The following is a 14,955-nucleotide window of genomic DNA, read 5'->3' on the forward strand; positions in this document are numbered from 1 at the left end:
GGTTATGAGGAACAAATATCTTATTAATACAAAACATGGTGCCTGTTATATGCCATAGCAGCACTATAATGTTTAATAAATTACACTTGACGTAAAGTGAATTCTATTTTTTTCTAAAAATTAAGTCAAATCTTAACTCAAATCATTTAAACACATTCACGTTTAACTTTTTTTTCTGTCGTTTTTTAGAAAGTAGTTGTAACTAAAGATTCGTTTGTAATGAATAGTTGCACTTTATTAAATGATAAATGTTTGGTTCGTTTTTTGTACTTAATCAGGTATGGTAATAACATAAACATGCCTGGTTACTTCATTTTGTATTAACTAACAATTACATCTTTGGTGGTAACATATTGTAATATAATTAGTTGCAGAATCATTTTGCCATAGTTGTCTATGCCCCTTTGACAACCCTCATGTTTATGTTCGACTTGAGTGTTTTGTGAGGCTTTCTTGTGTGTATGAATATAAATACTCGTACAGAATCGTTAAATATGATATGTTTTACAAAGCTTTGAGCTGTGTGAAGTAGATTAAAAGCATACCGGTGGAAGATAACAGGATTTTCAGATGACATCTTGTTTGCTGATATTTGTAATGTGCTAGAATTGATTAACTGCACGCGAGGATAATTGGTTTGCCTTAAAGCGATCAAGATGTCAGGAATTGATTTCCAGTTCTTTATGATGTTCATTATGCAATCCATACATTTACACGTTCATACAGTTTGTGCAAAGCAACTGTGAGGGGACCTTCAGTGAGAAATGTATTTCAGTACAATCAATCCCAGCTATTGCTTATTTGCTGACCTGCCTAATTGACTTGGCTCAGCAGTCAGTATCGAATAGCTGTCATGTGCTAGATACAAGTCTTACTGGCTTTCTAACACGATCTGAACTAAACATGCCTACAGTAGAACCTCTATTATCTGTTGTAATGAAGGGGATGGATTGAACGGTTAATCGAAAAAATCGGATAATCCGTACCATGGAAGATTTTGTAATTTCCTCCATGGTTCTGTATTTAACCCGCTATGTAGTGGATCAAAAGTTCACTAATTTAAATCTGGTTATAATGATGGGTTTTTAAAGGACAAGGAAGCCATTTGTAATGACTGTTTCAGGAATGATAGAAATAAAGGAGGTCTCATGTTGTAGATTTGCATACTTTTTTACTCTTTATCCTTGTTTTTTTTACTAAATCGCGCAGTTGTAACTCCAATCTCGTATTCTGATGCGAGATGAGCCACAGTTTCCCTTTCTCAAACCATTCAATTATTTCCATTTTTTTTTATACTTAGCACAACACCCAGTAGCGGCCCGCGGTTTCAAAGGTTGGCAGTTCTGCATGAAAAATAGTGTATTTAGCAAACACATGCTGTTCATTGCATCTAAATCGGATAATGCGTGTAATTACAGCCCCTTCTCGAAGTTGATTGTGCACCCGAAATTGTACTCCAGCCATCTGTGTGCTACACCTCTCCCCCTGGTACAACTAGTCACGTAGTGGAGATGTGCCCCACATGCTTTTCTAGTTTTTAAGTCAAATTAACTAAATCCTTCATTCCATTGTTTGTCCATGTATATTCTCCTCTAAACAGAATACACGGGTGGGGGAGAAAGCGTTTTCATGAGCGCAGCAAAAAACCAATCGTTTCCATTACACATTTCGGTATTAAAATGACTAGTAGGCTATATGATTTCCTCCACTTTTTCCACAAATTTCAATATTTAAATTTTGTGTAGGATGTCTAATTTCCTAAGTTAACATGCAGTTTCTCTTTTAATTTCGAAAAGGGTTGGTCGATTAGGTTTTCATTTCATTCATTTTTAATATAAAATATTTCCTTAGACACACTGACTAATCACATCACACCACCCACAGTACTATAACACACTGGAACTGTAATGATATACAGTAGTCCAGAAGCCTGTGTGTTCTAACGCAAGTCATAAAGAGATGAGGGTGTTGACGGTTCTTTTGTATATTCGGAGAGAGCTGCTTCGGTTGCAGCACTAATGCAGTCTTATGGGACAGTGAAGAAAACCAGTTTTCTGCTGCCGACTACCCTACGTTGAGCTCCAGGAACTGCCGATCACAGATCCGAAAAGTACACTACAGCTAAAATTCTCGAGCAGTTCAAGGCTCCTACAGACAGTAAAATCTCGAATCGAAGGAGAATGAATTGGAAAAATAAATGAAACAATGAAGTAGATTACATAAAAGCACGTTTCACATTTTTAATTTTTCCAGGTCCATTTAAATGGCGGTTCTGCAGCTCTGCAGTTCTTATTGTAGAGCCGCCCCTGGCAACACCTTTTCTGTTAACACCCGTGGAAGACATTTTATATACAAGTTATATTATAGAACGGCAATTCGAACAGTAGACAATGCTGTGTAACGATAAAGGCTTGTAATAAAACACTATAGCAAAAACATATGTAGAACCTACTCACACAGTCTAGTAAGATAGTCACGAAGCTTGAATTGTAAGGGTACTAGGAACAATAGACTGTGTCGGTACTATTTCGTATTGTCTGTAATGAGGCGATAGTAGCAGTCCTAGTGGTTAGCAACTATCTATGGATGCATATTCCCTACGTATTGAGCTTCATGACTGTATATACTAGACTGTGCTACTAATATGATATACAAAACAGTACTTTATATAAGTTATTTATTTCTGAAGAAAAAAAAAAAGAGCGAGAAATAGACAGTCAGATAATCAGCCAATCGGTTAATAGGGTGACAGATAATCGGGGTTCTACTGTATTATGACTTTTACGAAGTTGGATGTGAAACTACCAAACTGCTGAGTGCTCATTCCTGACCAGGGATCCCCACAAAGTTGCTTTACATAAATCGTTTGTGCGAATTTCTTGAGCGTGTAAATGGTACTCAGTGCTGACTTTACGTGTAAGTTACAGTTTAATGTAAGTTTTCTTATGGCAAGCGAGGGCACAAGTGACAGTATTGTGTTAAACACGTATTGATGAGTTGTGTGTTTCTGCATTATATCCAATATTATAAGTTGGCGTCTACGGATATTAAGCTTGTCTGCATTTCACAATTAGTATTATACAGGGCCATTAGTTGCAAGCATCTGGTCTGTAGGCTACATTTACTCCACAAATAAATTGTATCCAGTGATAAGGGACTTTGCTTTTGAACTGATAAACTAGTTTCCTTTGTTTTCTTGTTCACAATGGCTTATACAAGTAAATTAATTGATACTATTATAGTTATTTATGTAACTAGTACCTGAAACATATGTTTATGGAGTTTATGGACGAGGCGTAAGACAAGTGAGTAATGTCATAAGAAACCACTGAAGGGTTCACGTACTTGTGCATACAATGTTTTTGGTACTCAGTCCGTAAAGTGGTTTCTAAAACTAGTATTAAAGTAAAATTTAATCTTATTTTCAATATTTATTCATATTGGCACGTCATGGCCTTCTGTTTATTAGAATACATTTCCGATATAAATTGTACAAAGGCAGCCACTTGAATAATGTGTTGTGATTACGACACATTCAGTCTGTAAAGTGTTGCCATGAGGACTTTATAGGATTGATTTCTATAATTGTATTGTATTGTATTGTATTTATTAACATTCCATGGTATTCATACATGCTTACAGCTAGAATATGGAACAAGTCAAAAAACTTAATACTATTATAAAGTCTTAATTTATAGTCACAGTCTAGATGAAATATATACAGACGAGATTTACAATATAGTCTACTAGTACAACACAAAGTTTTAGTATCAATTTCATGAAGCGTTATTGAATGTCATGAATTCACCTACAGAATAGAAGGCATGAGAAATTAGATACTTCTTTAATTTGGCTCTAAATAATCTTATGTTTTGAGTTTCATTTTTTATATCGATAGAGAGGCTATTAAAAATTTTTACTGCATATAACACACTGCTTTTTGATAGCACGATAGACTTGCGGATGGAGTATGAAAGTCATTTTTTTGACGTGTATTTATGCTATGAACTGTTGAATTAATTACAAAGTTTTCACGATTACATACGAGGAAGATTATTAATGAAAAGATATACTGACAAGTGATGGGCATTATTTGTAGTTTTTTTAAAATAGCCCTACACGATTCCCTAGATTTGGCACCTACTATTATTCTAATTACTCTTTATTGTAATAGAAATATACTGTTACTATCTGTGGAATTTCCCCAGAATATTATTCCAAAACTCATTACCGAGTGGAAGTATGCAAAGTATATTGTTTTTAAGGTATTGATATTTACTATCTTTTGCATAGATCTAATAGCAAAACAAGCTGAATTTAGTTTGGGGGTAATTTGTTTAATATGATTTTTCCAATTTAACACATTATTGATTTTTAAGGCAAGAAATTTGGTTGTTGTTGTTTCTAATAGGGATCTATTATTAATTATTGCGCTAGAAATTTGCGACGTTGAATTTGGACACGGTTTAAATTGAATTATATTAGTTTTGTTACAATTTAATACTAATTTATTGACTGAGAACCAGTCACATATTTTGAAGAGAATTTCCTCTGTTGAAGATTGGAATGTGTTGGAGTTATTGGCTGTAATTACTATACTTGTGTCATCTGCAAATAATGTGGGATGACCTACATCTTTTATTAGGGGGACAAGATCATTTATAAACACTAGAAAAAGTAGGGGACCTAATATTGATCCTTGAGGAATTCCATTTTACCGAGTGTTATCTGTCCCTAAAGCAACTACTTTACAGAATGAGTACCAAAAATCAAATTTAAAACGAAAGCCAGGAACAAAGATACAATAATGAACCACATTATACTGGATTGCATGCAGAATATTCTGTGTACTGAAATGCCTTATGCTGGTGCAAGCAGTTAGCAACAGCCTTTTCTGTTGGATTCTGCACGTACAGTGACATGTCAGTCTCGGAGTACCATAATTTTATAATTTTAGTTTTACTGAAATTTATTAAAGTTTCCTGCAAGTTACAATTGAATACTTTGATAACACCTGTATATTGATATATCGCAACAATTGATATCAGTAATGATAATGATGCATATTCAGTAATCGAATTATATTTTCATGTGAAATATTTCCATTAAACCTACCTTCTTCAGAACCAGATATTTACATTACAAATAATAGCGCACTGTTTCTTGAATGGGGTAAGTATTTATTATATTACATTGAAGTTTTCGTTGTAGTGGTATTGATTCAACTGAATTTTTGTAACGTAACATGATCATGGTGATTTAGTGCTCGTTTGCTGGGCTTATAAGCCAGAGGGTTCAGGTTCAAATCCTGGTAGACTCAACCTGAATTTATAACTCGTGTTGGGCAAGCCCATTGTACTCTGGTTATCCTGTGAAATCCAATCACATCATTCACTATGAGCCACACTTGTGGAGTCAGGACGAATAATGGCTAAGAGTCCTGTCATTACACACCAAAAAAAAAAAAAATCATGAATTACAGGTAAATTTGCAGGGACATAATAAGCAATCAACATTACAAGTCACCAGCAGAGTAATGTGATGGGAATTATGTTCTCAGGTAGAATAGTGCTGCTCTCATCTCCACTGATTTCAGTTTGTCCTGGCACACTGATATGGTATTAATTCTTCCATCCCTTGCTTTTGCTGTTCATGCCATATCCAACAAGAAGTTCGGATATTTAACAAAAGACGCCTGTGTCTAAACACCCTGTACTATTAATGACGTCACTTGTGGCCTCTGAGCTTGCTGTGTATGGAAGTGCTGATTCTTTTGTTTCTCTTGTAATAGCTGATGATGACCCAAAAGACTCGGGTGAGTGTAAATGTGTGCCTGCAGAATGGCTGTGTAGGCTGACTTGACAGAATCCCAGGCTCCTAGAATGCAAGTGTCGTATATCGTTGATTTGAGAAAAGAGCCCAGATCACTAGTTCGATTCTCTTGGACAGCAGATTGCTTTACAGTGAGAGGTTATGATTTTCCAGCAATGTGCTACCTATATCAATTCTTTGTTATCATCACTTGTAACTGCAGGCTACAGAATTTAGCCTTGCATCAAATCACTTCTGTCTCAGTTGTCAAAACTTTATTTGGAAATATTTGACATGCAACGCAGATGACACATTTTGTGTTGTAATCAATTAAACATTCTCATGTCACCACTTTCCTTCTGAGAGTTGCATTTGTCAAAAGTTACGGGCTCAGAGTTTAATATCGAACCATATTATCGAAAGCTGCCAAAGAAGAGAGGAATACCTTCACAATTTGTCAGGGCGTCATAATGTCTTTCTTGCAATTGCCACAGCTGAATGAGTGATGTCGGAGAATCTGCTGAAATGAAGGTATGTGTGTATACAGAGTGTATCAAAAATACTTTTACAAACTTTTGGGGCGAGTTTTTCACACCAAAACAGGAAACAAAATCCATATAAACATATGTCCGAAAATCCTTCGTTTTTGAGTTATTAATGAAAGTTTAAGTTCAACACAGTTTGAGGTACAATCCATCAACTGAAGTTTGTAACCAACCCGATGGCGATGTGTTACCATGGAGACTTATTTACATTTGTCATTTGTATACATTTGTGGTTCAACATTGTGATATGTTGCCATGAAGACTTGTTTACATTTGTCATTTCTGTAAATTTGTGGTTCAACATTGTGATATGTTGCCATGGAGACTTGTTTACATTTGTCATTTGTGTATGTCATGCTTAGAAATGGCCGGAAAATGTAAACAGATCACTTGTGCTCCAAGCTGAGATGGAACATGCCTGCTTTTATGCTGATAAATAAACACTGCAAACTCAATGGCGGACTGTAGGAAAGGAGATAGTTTTTGCATATTATCTCTTCAAAGACTGACTCCTTTCCTACTGTTCGTCACTGGATCTGCCATGTTTACTTATGAGGATAACCACGGGCGTGTTCTGTATCAAACAGTACACTTGGAGCACAAGTGATCTGTTTACATTTTCCAGCTCATTTCTGAGCATGAGGTACACAAATGACAAATGTAAACAAGTCTCCATGGCAACACATCACAACCTTGAAGACAGACTAAACACAAATGTACAAAAATGACAAAATGTAAACAAGTCTACATTGCAACACATCGCCATCTGGTTGATTACAAACTTCAGTTGATGGATTGTACCTCGAACCACATTGAACATAAACTTTCATTAATAACTCAAAAATGAAGGATTTTCGTCCAAATATTTATATGGATTTTTTTTCTTGTTTTGGTGTGAGGAACCCGCTCCCAAAGTTTGTAAAAGTATTTTTGATACACCCTGTGTAAAGTCTGAATTAGTATCTTTTTGATCATACATATAAAAATATACTACAATGAAACTATTGATTGGAAATAATGAATGCCGCGTATTCCTCACAACAATAAAGAGAGAAATGGATGCCCAGCAAGAATGTCACACAAATAGTAATGTTAAAATATTCGTGTTGATATAAGAAAGGAGCATTATGTTAGAGCTGTATTCTTACAGCAAAAGAATTTCGATTGCACAGTCTGTTGATCAAAATACACATTTAGTCCTCTTTGTTATATCAACACGAAAATTCTCATGTGTGTATTCAAGCAGTGATTTTCTTCACATGTAACCATACTCTTTCTGTTGTTGAGATAAACATGGCACATACCTTCATTGTAAATTCGGGTACCGTATCCTTTTCTAAGTGGAAGAAGTGACATGAGGAATTCCCGAACAAATTGTAAAGGCTGGCCACAATAAAAACTGTAGCATTAGTTATGAACTGTGTCTGATCTTGACACGCTCATTCCAAATCTGTTTAGCCACACAAAACTGTGGCAGAGCAAAATCTGGGGCTTGGGATTGCAGCACATCCATACTTGTCAGATTCCATTTGCCACAATCGTTGTGACTTACTTCACCTTTGCATGTGTTGGTGTACTACTGTGTTGCACAGACATTGCATCACTTCTACTGTCTTTGTTTTTAGAGGAATGCTACTCATTTTTGAGAGCAGTTGTAGTCGAACGTCGTGGTATTAGTGAGGATTTCAATTAAACACATTTGGTACCAAAGGTAAACATAGACTGCTTCAGAAGGAGAGGGGGAAAAGATCACACTCATGTAGATGCTAATATAATTAATGTATTATAAATTTATAAGCAACAAATGAAACTCCTTTGTTGTTAGATACAGAATTGTCGTTCTTTCCTGCAGAATGCCACGAAGGAAGAATAGCTTAAATCAGCATTTCTCAAATATATTAAAATAATTTTGGAGATCATCATGATTTATTGAGCTGTTAACAATATATTTCTCCAAATACGTCTTTATAAAGCGTATAAACTATTTCAATTATTTACATGCTATGCAAATAGGTATAAATGGAACCATTTATAATAGAACAATACAATATTTAGCATTATGTAGATGTAGTTATACTTGGACAATTGGTGAGAGTGGTTGAAGAGGCATCAATCTTCTTAATATATCCCGCTGTTTGCTGACAACATAAAGTCCACTATAGTCCACTGTAGTCTTTCAGTTGTTGTTTTTCACGAGAAATGAGGGGTATTTTGATCGGAGTTCATTATAGATGCCTGTTGCTAGTAGCCAGAGTTGGGGTGTAGTCAATATATACTGCAGGGCTGTGTCTTCTGCAACTGATACTGATGATTTTAATTTACTTCTTTTGTGGTTTATGGATGGACAGTATAGAAGAATGTGTTCCAGATCTTCATCATGATTATTACACCACAGACAAGTAGGATTATCAGAAATGTGAAATTGGTGTAGGTACAATTGAGTGGCAATGTGACCTGTTCTGGCTCTTGTTAAAAATGATTGAACATGTCTGGGCAAGTTTTTGTACATTTCCAGGTCATTTGGTTTCTTTTGTACACACTGTAAAATTTTTCCTTTGTCAGAAGAGAGCCAATTGTTGATCCATAGGTTTATAAAATGACACTTTACTGAAGCAAAAGCATTGGATAGAGATATCACTTGAAGAGGTCTTGGTTGCAAATATGTTGCCTTTGAAGAGGCATAAACACAATTAAAACATGGATCTCAGAAGACACGATCAGTTATAAATGAAACTAAAATGTTGTTGTTGTTTTCTAATGCCAGCCGTTTGACAATAAAGTCATTTGACCTCTTGCACTCCAATTTTTTTTGAAAGATATTATCATGGCCAGCCACTGAAGCACAGATGAAAATAGCAAGTTGTAGCCGATTTAAGTGAACACCATATTTTAACATTTTGGTGGCTACTACATTCACACACAACCCCCAGCATGTCTGGAGGACCACACCTGCTGTGGGTCGACGGGTCCATTGGACCTAGCTGGGAGATCTTGTTGATCACCAGCTTTCCCTCCTTAAGCCACTGGAGGACGATTTTAGTGCCATAGCAGGTCAGCACTAGGAACAGAAAAGTAGAAAGAGGAGGAAGGAAAGGGAAATGAACCCCTAGGCCTCGAATGCTCTAATGCCGTCGGGGTCGAAGAAAGTAAGAGTTCAGTCAGAGGACTGGATAGGAAAGGGTAAAGAGGGAATTAGGTATTGAATAGAGGAAAATTATACCAAATTCAGTCATTAACTCACCAAGCTGACCAGTGCTAATTGATGAGTAGCCCCTCCCTTTAGTTCAGCTTGTAAAATTATGCTTACTAACATCTGCACCACGGGAAGGTAGGGATGGGACATTGGCAGGGGCGGCCCGTCCTTATGTGCTACAGTGCTACAGCACAATGATATTTTTTGCTCAAATAAAGTGTTTGCAATACCACCATAGTATTTAATCTGTCATTTGACAATTTCCCGTGGTTATGTTCATGACGCGTTATAGAGTGTTTAGTCTTCACTCTTCGTTCTTTGGTGCCTCAGGGGGTTCGTTGTCCTACTCAAAACTTACATGAGAATGTAGACAGTTAATGCGCATGTGCGAAGCTGAAATAACTGCTCTGATTGGCTATTTTTACGTGGGGAAGTGCTGTAGTCAGCTTCAGCACAACACAGCTTGGAGATTGCAAAAGTAAAGCATAAGGAAAGAATGCTTGTTTGTGGAGGAACTCGGAACTATGTACAATGTATTTGGTAATTCAAATGTTCGACTGCTGCTGCCATCTAGCAGTTTTTTGAGGTACCTCCTGAATCAATCGGCAAGCGACAGAAAATTGAATCCCAGAAAATTGATGCCAAGGAGGTATGTAACCGTATAATTCAGGAAACTACTCATCGTTTCCAATCTTTAAGCTACCTAGACGCAACAAAATTGTTAAACAGCAAATTTTTTGACAATTTTTTGCATAATTTTCCTGAACGCGAACTTGAAGTTGCTGTCAACAGCTATACTGTACTGAACAAAAGAATGTTAAAGACACAACTTGGAGTTCTATATGGAAGATCCGACTTCCGAAATATAGATGGCTGTTCAATTGTTACAAAACATAGTCTCCAACAATTCACGGGATCCATTCTGTGAAGTAACGAAGTTGTTAAATATTTTGGTTACAACACCAATGACCACTGCTGAGCCAGAAAGATGTTTTTCTTGCTTGAAACGCATAAAAACGTTTTTAAGGAACACTATGTCCCAGGATCGCTTCACTGCTCTTGCAATACTGTCAATAGAAAAGAGTATGATGTCCAGGATGGAGGGATTTAACGTTTAACACCAGGGTAATTGACAAGTTCTGCAGTAGGAAGGAACTCCATATTTCGTCACTAGGCGAGTCTCAAATTAAGATAAATGCATATAAGTGTATACAGTAGCCGATATAGAGATTGTAGCACACTCATTATTTTGACCACCAGCCGCTACTGGACATTGGGTATTTGTCCAGGTTGGTTCCTTAAGGCCTTCAATGGGAAGGATTAATGGCTCTCCCCCCTGTATCCGACAGATACCCTTTTGCAGCCATGTAACTAAAATATGTGAGAATTTGAAGATCCAAGTGGAAGCATACAATTGAGCACATGGCTACTGACGCGTGCACAGTGTGTTGCAGTCATCAAATCGCGACCAAGTTCAACAAGTCATTCAATGTTGTCTCTCCATGTCTCCTCGCTGCCATCTTGTCGCATCTGATTGTATGTGCACTCAATGGGAGACAAGTACCATCAGACAGAATGTTGCGTCGCACTGCGCCACATCTGATTCTGTGTGCATCTGGCCTAACAGCACAAGCAAGATCTGCACAGCCATCTTGTGAACACTTAATGGAAGCAGTTCTATCACACTCAAACTGAGCAGAAGGACTGTAGTCCAGCTGCAGATTGGTTTCGTCCTCCAAAAGTAGTTCCTGCTTGGAGGTTCAAATGAGATATTACTATACTTGCAGATAATTTATCTTTGGGGAGGGGGGGGGGATCATCATTTTTATCTTAAAGATGCTTTGAGAATCTTCAGAGCCCAATTTTTCAAATCAGATTAGATATGATTTATATAGCATACAGCGGTAGGCACTCATAGGTCAGCTTATGACGGTGAAATTGAAGCTATCAGGGTAGCCTTAACTCAACTGATATGTCATCAAACTAAATTCAAGACTGTCGTCATCCTGTGCGACTCCAAAGCAGCCATAGAATCTGTAGGTTCCTCAGACCCCGAGTCTCCATCAAAATGCCATACAACTATTACAAGCAAAACACAAAATCGTGGTACTACAGTGGGTCCCCGGGCACTGCAACTTATTTGGCGATGAGCAGGCCGATGCCTTGGCAAAAAAAGGTGCTAAAATTTTACAAACATCTCCTAAACCAACACCCTTCCAGACAATAAAATTATACATCAAAGAAGTTGCCCACAACATCCACTCCCATCAGATTGCCGAAAGAACATATGGCAAACACTGGAGAAGGGGCTTCTATCAATACCTAACGGACCAAGAAGATTGGCAGTCGTGCACTTCCGCCTTGCAACTGGTCATGACTGCTTGGTGCAGCATCTCCACCATTTTGGTATTTATCAACATCCAACCTGTACCCTTTGTGACCTTCAAGAAGCGATGAACAGGGATCATCTCCAACGCTGCCCAGCTCTAAAATCACTGACTGAATGTGCCAGATACTGGGAAGCGAGACGCCTCATGCCTCTGTTTAGTTCTTAGTTTTTAGTTGTTTAAGGTTTATGTTTAGGTCCTTTATTAGATTTAATTTTAAGTTGTATCGAGTTAATTGTTTTAATCTTGAGGTTGTGTTTAGGTCAAAGATAAGTTATCTATGTACCTGTCATTCGAATAAATAAGTAAATGATTTATATAGCTGTCTGTCTGATGGAACAACTGTTGGAATTAGTGAGAATAGACGTAAGAGGGCAAATAACTTAATAATTGTAAGACCATATACAGAAATGTAAAACTACATAGCAACACAATAGTAGAATTTATTGGGAAGCAACAGGGAAGATGAACCGAAAACAATCCCTGCTGCTGCTGTTTTGTAGAAGAGAAAGTAAAAATTGTTTTAATATACTGTAATGTTATATTTGGTATTTTAACCATAATTTCATAAAATATTGTTTATATGACGCAATTCATCATTTTAAATCGAATGTATCTTTCTTCGAATATAGACTTTTAATTCCTCCAACATGTGAGTAGGACTGATTTTGTCTTTTGTCTTTCCCCATAAATATAATCATAGGATCGGAATTAGAAAAATGCATTAGGTGTTAACGGAATATTAATAATTGTACCTTCAATATCCGTTCTTGTTTCATTTAGAGAATCTGGAGCAGTGGAGTTCCTTGAGAATATTAATAATGAGTCAAGTGATCGAAAAATGCCTTATCATTCTGCCTTCTGTTCTTTGAGCACTTATGTTACACCACACACCAGGAACTTAAAAATCGTCGTGTTACTCTTCTACCAACTGTTTCTACTTACTGGTACTCATCATACATAGTACTCGTTACTGGAATGTGTACTTAGGATAGTGGGCGGCATTTGACTCACAAGCAGGGTGGAGGGATCTCCCTCCCCTTAGCCATCACTTGTTCATTCAAAGTTAAGCAGTGTTCAAGGATCAGATGTGGACTGGCTTGCTTTTTGACGTGCGCAGTCTGATAGTTGATTATATAAATGATCATCACTGATGACAGAATTCATTGCTGCATTTATTTGGAAAAAATGTATGATATTTATGCAACTGTTCTGTTTTTAGGGTACAAACATTCCAGAATTAATGGATCAAAATTGAGTACTAGATTTGGCTTTTCTTGCCGATATGTCAGAATAACTTAACTCGTCATTTGTGTGGGCATAACGAAAACGTTAATACATATAACTCTGATAGATGTGCAGAAAGCAAATTTGTCATAAAAAAGTGTATATCGTTTTCCTTTTTGAGAGCTCTTGAATGGACCGAAAGTGGATTTTAATAACAAACGATTTAATGATTTTGAAAACGTGGAGGTTGATTTTCAATAAATCCGTTTAGTATGGATATAACGAAGGTGAGGTCATATCTACAAGCAGAGAAGTTTGTGTAAAGACTTGGCAGGGATAGATATTTTCGAAATAACAAACAAAATTTGATAACACAATCTCAAGGGGAAAAAATTGAATTCTTTGCATCATAATCCACAGTTAATTCCCGATTTACCACGAAAATCGTCAGTAGCTGCATTTAGGTTGGCAACAGGCCGTGATTGTTTGGCCAAACACCTGCATAGAATTGGAATATATATCAGTCCCCTAACTGCCCATTGTGCAACTCAAACCAAGAAATGGATTCGGAACACCTCAAAATCTGTGCTTCAGTGGCTGGCCATGATAATATCTTTGAAAGATATTGGAGTGCAAGAGGTCAAATGACTTTATTGTCAAACGCCTGGCATTAGAAAACAACAACAACAACATATTTTCGAAATGCCCTATTCTTAGGTTATTTGCCGCCAAAATCACGGCAATTTTTGTTATACATAACATAATTATAAAGAATTGTTTTTCCCGGAATAAAAGTTGTAAAACCAAAGAGAATATAGATGAGATAAAAGATTCGGTCCTGCAGCTGATGTGTCAGTCCTTGCTGCCACATTGGGTGTGAGCACTGCGCACTGTCCCATGCTTTCTGCCTCTGTGTGTGATCGTTTCTTGCTCTTTGTCCTGTTTTGTGTGACGGTCGTTCTTTTTGTCGAAGTCTGAGCTTGTGTGTTGTTTGAGAGAGTCTAGAGTGAACTTTAAGTGGCTACCATGCCAGAGAATTGAATAACTTCCGTACTGGAGAATTAAAGATGTCAGCACAAGCGAAATGCTAGTTACAATGAGTAGGAACTTCGATAATTCATGACAGTAATGGTTATACAAGTTAAGTACCGTACCGTATCGTGGTGAATGGTTATGGGTAGCATCCAAGCAGAAGCATGCTGTGTGTGGGCACAGGCCACGTTCCCAGCACTTATGTCTCGTTGTCCACAGCAAATGCATCGCCACGCAGAGATTCGCACTTGCCCTTGCTGCTTGCTTGAGACTGTTGTGTGATGTAAGGAGTGGACAGTTATTGTTATTAACCAATTGTGAGGCAGATTTATTTGGACACACTGGACATAGTGAATTTGGAAATGACCAGTTTTGTCACATAGGTGTTTACTGCTTTATTTCAGTAACTTAAATACAACTCAGTAATTTAATCCAGATTTCAATTCAAACACTATAATTATTTATAAGATTTTTAACTCAAAACTTAACTCTTAACTGAAAAAATTACAATATTGTATAGGGTAAACTAGGGTCGGTTGGACAGTCGGGCATGTTGGATACTCCGTACTTTAATGTGTTACCACGCCACTTGTGGGCACCACATTCAGCTAGAAGTCAATGACGGAAGTAGCCACGAGTGGGGCTACTTCCGTCATTGACTTCTAGCAGAATGTGTTGCCCACAAGTAGCGTGGTAACACGTTAAAGTACAGAGTTTCCAACAGACCCTAGTTTACCCTATTGTTGTTTGAGAAAATAAT

General features: G+C 37.1%; 1 protein-coding gene across 4 annotated transcripts in view; it reads left to right on the plus strand.

The window, feature by feature from the left end:
• The window catches only part of Fas1 (fasciclin 1), a 312,505-nt gene that overhangs the window by 287,026 nt on the left and 10,524 nt on the right, over positions 1 to 14,955 (plus strand). The gene's annotated exons all lie outside the window — the stretch shown is intronic.

The sequence above is a fragment of the Periplaneta americana genome, chromosome 2, assembly GCF_040183065.1.
Source record: "Periplaneta americana isolate PAMFEO1 chromosome 2, P.americana_PAMFEO1_priV1, whole genome shotgun sequence".
Taxonomy (NCBI): Eukaryota; Metazoa; Arthropoda; class Insecta; order Blattodea; family Blattidae; genus Periplaneta; species Periplaneta americana.